Here is a 6,000-nt window from a genome sequence, read left to right on the forward strand (position 1 = left end):
GACCCCATTCCCCGTAACCCCACGCATGTTTCTATGCAATTGCAGTGCAGGTTAGGTGCACTGGCCGTGCTAAATTCTCCTTCAGCGTTACCGAACAGGCACCGGATTTTCACAGTAACTTCATTGCAGTGTTAATGTAAGCCTACTTGTGACAATAATAACTAAAGTTAAAAATCTATCGAGTGTCTTTTACAAGCACTGTGCCAATGCAGAGAGTACGGTTACAGCGTAAATCACTCTAACCACACAGAAAAGCTGCAAATTCATTTCCACATGCTAAGACCCCCACAAACGGTGATACGGTATTCACTACCTTTCTGAGTTTAGCCCTTCCATCTTGGGCTCGGGGCTTGAGAATTGGTTGTTGGAAACAGTGTAGATTTACTCTGTTATACTAATCCTGACTCCAGGAGCCAATTGTAAAGGAATGATTCTTTCTTGTACAAAATTAAGTAAAGCAAAACCCACAAGCCTGTGGTGAACATAACAGGCCCCAACCAAGACAATGAAATTATGGACCCACTCAGGGGCCTGCTTTATATGGAGCTCGGTATACAAGCTCCGCCTGGTAAGGTAATTGCCAATCCCTAGGGAGTTTGTAATCCACCAGTCCAACAGGAAGGTCGTTCAGGGATTCCCCACGTGAATCTTGGGTGTTGTCACATCCTGCAGCTGGACAGGTTCCAGAGTCAGCATCAAGCTCTGAGGCAGAATTTCACCCCCCTTTCCAGAGAAAGAGTGAGGGAGGGAGAGAGGAAGAGTGAGTGTCACTGGAATAACTACAATAATTGCTAACTCCCAACTGAGCTAATAAGCAATGGTGTGTTTGTTACTTACTCCAGTGAGAAACAGAGGCCTCTAATCCACGTGTTCATTCTGAGCTTTGGGATCAGTCTACACTCTGGCCTGGAATCCCCACCCTCATTCCCCATTGGTCAATCAGGTCACATGGCCCTTCCAAGCCACACCCTCTTAAAGGGGCTTGCTATGACACTGACACATGACTCGGCCTCATGGCACTGAGATATTCCAGCAGATATTAGCATTGCCCATCTGTTAACCCCTTAGACAACAATCATCTCCTGCGATATTGGTTCAGGTGAGAGCGTTTGAGTTACACATTGGCCAGGAGACCGGTGAGAACACCCCCGACCTTCTCTGAGGTGGTGGCTGGTGTCTGCTTGAGAAGACGGCAACCTGGGTTCAAAATCTCTGCTGAACCATGCCACACTCCACCGCACTGTCCACTGTGACTGGACGCTGCATTGTCTTGAATGGGTCTTGGGACTCATGGTTTGACTGATGGTTTGAGACAAGCAAACAGGGGAAGTCTGCTCCCCCCATTCCCACCAACACACCTGGATGGCAATTTTCATTTCCTTCTTTACTCTGGTACCTCACTCAATTCAGCAGCTGAGTCTTTGATTAAATTGTATAACAATCCTTTATCACAGGCTGTGAGAGATGTGCGACTCCTGGCTTCCAGTGTACACGATTTAGAATCTGCTCAGAAACAGGATACAATCAATATTTGCTAAACAGAAGCAGAAAATGATGGAAAATCTCCGCGGGTCTGACAGCATCTGTGGACAGTGAATAGAGCCAATGTTTCGAGTCTGGATCCCCCTTCATCAGAGCTGAAGACAAATAAAATTGGACGAGAGTTATACTGTGAGCATGGGGCTGTAGTTGAGGGGAAAGACATGGAAGGGAATGTAAATGGTGATAATAGCATTGTGTCAGATGAGGCAAAGAACTGGGCACAAGGACAGCTCTGAGAAAGAGGCCATTCGGCCCATCAAGTCTGCACCCACCACAATCCCACCCAGGCCCTATCCCCATATCCCTGCACATTTACCTGCTAATCCCACTAACCTACGCATCTCCGGACACTAGGGGACAATTTTAGCACGGCCAATCAACCTCACCCACACATCTTTGGACTGCGGGAAGAAACCAGAGGAAACCCACACAGACACGGGGAGAATGTGCGAACTCCACACAGACAGTGACCCACACAGGGAATCGAACTCCGGTCCCTGGAGCTGTGTAGCCACAGTGCTCCCCACTGTGCCACCCCAATATGGAGGGTGCGCTCACGGTGGCGAATGAGACTGAGTGTGGGTGTCAGGAGAAGGTGAGAACAGCAGTCCGTGGAGAATTGTGTGCCGTGAATCTGCCGAGGATACCTGTAATCGCACGATGAGGGACGGAACGTCAGTTGTAATCCATGTGGAGTGAGCGAGAGATAGAGACAGTCACTGAGGAAGGAAACATGGCTATGAAAGCAAGTTTTAATGAACACCTTGTCAAACAGCGGAAGGGAATTGGAGAGTAATGAAGGTGGGCTGGGTGACAAACAGGAATTCCGTCCCTGACCCCTTTTCCAACAGAAAGCATTTGACGGATTGCCATTGGAACATCACCTTACTGTGTGCCTGGGATTGTACAAGGCACAAAGCTGGGCACACGAGTCTCACACCATCCCACTTCATGTTCTTTTGGGTTCCACGTGGAATGGTGAAGGGAGGTTCGAGGGGAAGGATTAGAATGACCCTGGTTCAGGGTAGGAAAATGTTTCCAGCCAGAGAAAGCATGCTTCAGCTCACAGTCCCAAAGAGCCTTTTCAGCAGCTTTAAGTCACGTCAAGGCAGAAAAAACCCATCCTGACAGGTTGAACTCACGGATGTGTCACTCACAAAAGAAACAGTCAACTTTCCCCTTGTCCTACTTGCCCTCAGTAGACAGAGTGACTCAGCGTTCGAGTGAAAGAGCTCTGAATGCAGTCCCTTTTCCAGAAGGCCTGTCTGCCATTTGCTCCCATGTCAACTCGGAGAGCTTTTAATCCTATTGAAGTTGCCATAGTGACAATCAATAGACAGCAGCCTGTGGAACATTATCTGCCTGATTCATAGATGCAGGTGACTGGCGAATGACGTCAAACTCCCTGGTAGCCAGGTGTCCAGCGAGCTCGGAGCCTGAGGCAAAGGTCACAGTGCTGCCAAGAACATCCCTCACTCAGTGTCTTCAACAGCAACTCAATCACTCCACACAACCGGGGCCATCCATTTCCTGATGTACGGACAGATGTACACTTAAAGGTCAGCTCATGATATTTTCCGCTTTGCTGATTGATTTGAGCTCAGCACGGCAGATCATCTGATCATTTCTCTTCCATTTCTCAGAACGCACAGGCCTGGGGGCTCTGTCACTCTGACAGGCGGATGGGGCGGATGTGCCAGGAGTTGAGGTTGCTGTGGTGGCAGTTCAACTCCCTGACTGAAAGCGTGCCTCAGTTGATGAAGGCTGTCTCCAGGTTCCTGGCTTCCCAGTGTAGGAGCACCCATCTGACTTGGTCCTCCCCAACACCACCTGAGCACCCGGTGAAGATGTCCACCCCGTTTGATCAGGGTCTCCTCCAGTCAGGTGAGGAGGGTCCAGGTGTTTTGACTTCTTCCTCACTTGTACCATATAATCCCCCATCCTGGTCACGGCATGGACTTCACACAATGTGCACTTTGAAGAACGTAACTTGGAAATTGGAGCAGAAGCAGGCCAGGCCAGCTTGCCCCACCCACCATTCAACAACACAACACCTAATCTTCTGTCTCAACTCCACTTGGCTGCCCGATCCCCACAATCTCTTTGATGTCAAAATAAAACCTACCGATCTCAGTCCTGAGCATCGTCAATCAGCAACCATACCTCCAGGTTGGTAAAGATTCACAGCCCTCTGAGTGAAGAAACATCTCCCCAACTCAATCCTAAGTCGGCAGCCCATCATCTGGGGGATTGTGAGCTCCCCCAGTGAATGGTAGGGAGTGGGAAAGCTGGATCTTGGGTTTGGACATAGCTCGGCACAACATCGAGGGCCGAAGGGCCTGTACTGTGCTGTACTGTTCGATGTAACCTCACACAGGACAGTGTGACCGAGCTCAGCGAAAGGAAATGGCTTATTACAAACTGTCCAGTACTCACTCATTCCTCTGTACTAGCCCAGATTAAACTGAGATATAATACAGTCAGAAATGGGGCAACTCGTAACGGGGAATAAAGAAAGAGGCTGAGGAACTGAATTTAAACTTTGCTTGAGTCTTCACAAAGGGAGACATGAATCATGTACCAGATGTTCTGAGAGGAACATGGTTTAGTGAGAGGCGGAAGGAAATCAGCATGAGTGGAGAAATGGTTTTTGGGGAAATTGATGGGATTGAAGCTGGACCAATCCCTAGGTCCTGCTCATCTTCATCCAAGAGTACGTAAGGAGATGGCACTGGAAATAATAGACCCATTGGTGGTTACTTCCCAACATTATTTGGACTTTGGGATCGTTCCTCCAGATTGGAGGCTAGCTAATGTAAGCCTGCCATTCGAAAGGGGAGATAGAGAGAAAACAGGGAACTGCAGACCAGTGAGCCTGACGTCAGGACTGGGGAAGTTGCTCGAGTTTATTTTCAAGGCTTTCATAACTCGGCATTTGGAAGGCAGTGGGATAATCAGACAAAGTCAGCATGGATTTACAAAAAGGAAATCATGCTTGATGTATCTATTGGAATGTATTGAGGATGTAAGTAGGAACGAGGAGAACCAGTGGATGTGGTTTATCGAGACTTCCAGAAGGCTTTCAACAAGGTCTCACATAACAGTTTACAATGTTAAGGTAAGGACCTCGGGGTCCTTGTGCATGAGTCGCAAAAACCCAGCCTGCAGGTGCAGCAGGTGGTCAGGAAGGCGAATGGGATGCTGGCCTTCATAGCGAGGGGGATTGAATATAAAAGTAGGGAGGTCTTGCTGCAGCTGTATAGGGCATTGGTGAGGCCGCAGCTGGAGTACTGTGTGCAGTTTTGGGCGCCGCACCTGCGCAAGGATATTTTGGCCTTGGAGGGAGTGCAGAGGAGGTTTACTAGGCTGATACCGGAGTTGAGGGGGTTGAGCTATGAGGAGAGGCTGAATAAACTAGGCTTGTACTCGTTAGAGTTTAGAAGAATGAGGGGAGATCTCATTGAGACGTATAAGATGATGAATGGGATGGATAGGATAGAGGTGGAAAGACTCTTCCCGCTCAAAAAAGACAGTAGGACTAGGGGGCACAGCCTCAAGATAAAGGGGGGGCAGTTCAGAACGGAGTTGAGGAGGAACTTCTTCACTCAAAGGGTGGTGAATCTCTGGAATTCTCTGCCCGTTGAAGTGGTGGAGGCTGCCTCGCTAAATATTTTTAAGAAGCGGGTTGATGGGTTTTTGATAAGAGAGGGGATTAAGGGTTATGGGGAGAGGGCGGGAAAGTGGAACTGAGCCACGACAGATCAGCCATGATCTTATTGAATGGCGGGGCAGGCTCGAAGGGCCAGATGGCCTACTCCTGCTCCTATTTCTTATGTTCTTATGTTCTTATGTTCTTATGTACGTGGGATAGCAGGTAATGTCTTGAGATGGATAGAAAGCTGGTTAGCAGGTGGGAAGAGTTGGCATAAATGGGTCTTTTCCTGATCAGCAGTCAGTGACCAGCGGGGTTCCACAGGGATCTGTGCTCGGATCCCAACTGTTCACATTATATATTAATGGTTTGGGAGAGGGAACTGAATCTATTATCTCCAAATTTGCAGATGATCCAAAGTTGGGTGGGAGGGTGAGCTGTGAGGAGGATGCAGTGTGTTTTGGACAGGCTGAATGTCTGGGCATCTGCATGGCAGATACAGTATAATGTGGATAAACGTGAAGTTCTTCACTTTGACAGCAATAATAGGAAGGCAGATTATTACTTGAATGGATGTACATTGAGAGAGGGGGAGGCTCAGTGAGAGCTTGGTGTCCTCATGAATCAGTCACTGAAACTAAGTGCACAGGTACAGCAGGCAGTAAAGAAGGTAAATGGTCTGTTGGCCTTCTTAGCGAGAGGATTTGAGTATCGGGAAAGGGATGTTTTGCTGCAATTGTACAGGGCGTTGGTGAGGCCACACCTCAAGGTTCGTGTGCAGTTTTGGTTTCCTTATCTGAGAAAGG

The 6,000-nt window shown here is 48.5% G+C and overlaps 1 protein-coding gene across 1 annotated transcript in view; it reads right to left on the reverse strand.

Annotated features, from left to right (window-relative positions):
* Window positions 1–915, reverse strand: part of LOC145361320 (beta-microseminoprotein-like) — a 58,237-nt gene extending 57,322 nt beyond the window's left edge. Inside the window, exon 1 of the transcript XR_013889822.1 lies at window positions 838–915. The gene's annotated coding sequence lies outside the window, so the exon portion shown is untranslated. The remainder of the gene's footprint in view (window positions 1–837) is intronic.
* Between the last annotated feature and the right edge of the window lie 5,085 nt (window positions 916–6,000).

Source organism: Carcharhinus amblyrhynchos, chromosome 34 (genome assembly GCF_965287045.1).
Source record: "Carcharhinus amblyrhynchos chromosome 34, sCarAmb.v2.hapA, whole genome shotgun sequence".
Taxonomy (NCBI): domain Eukaryota; kingdom Metazoa; phylum Chordata; class Chondrichthyes; order Carcharhiniformes; family Carcharhinidae; genus Carcharhinus; species Carcharhinus amblyrhynchos.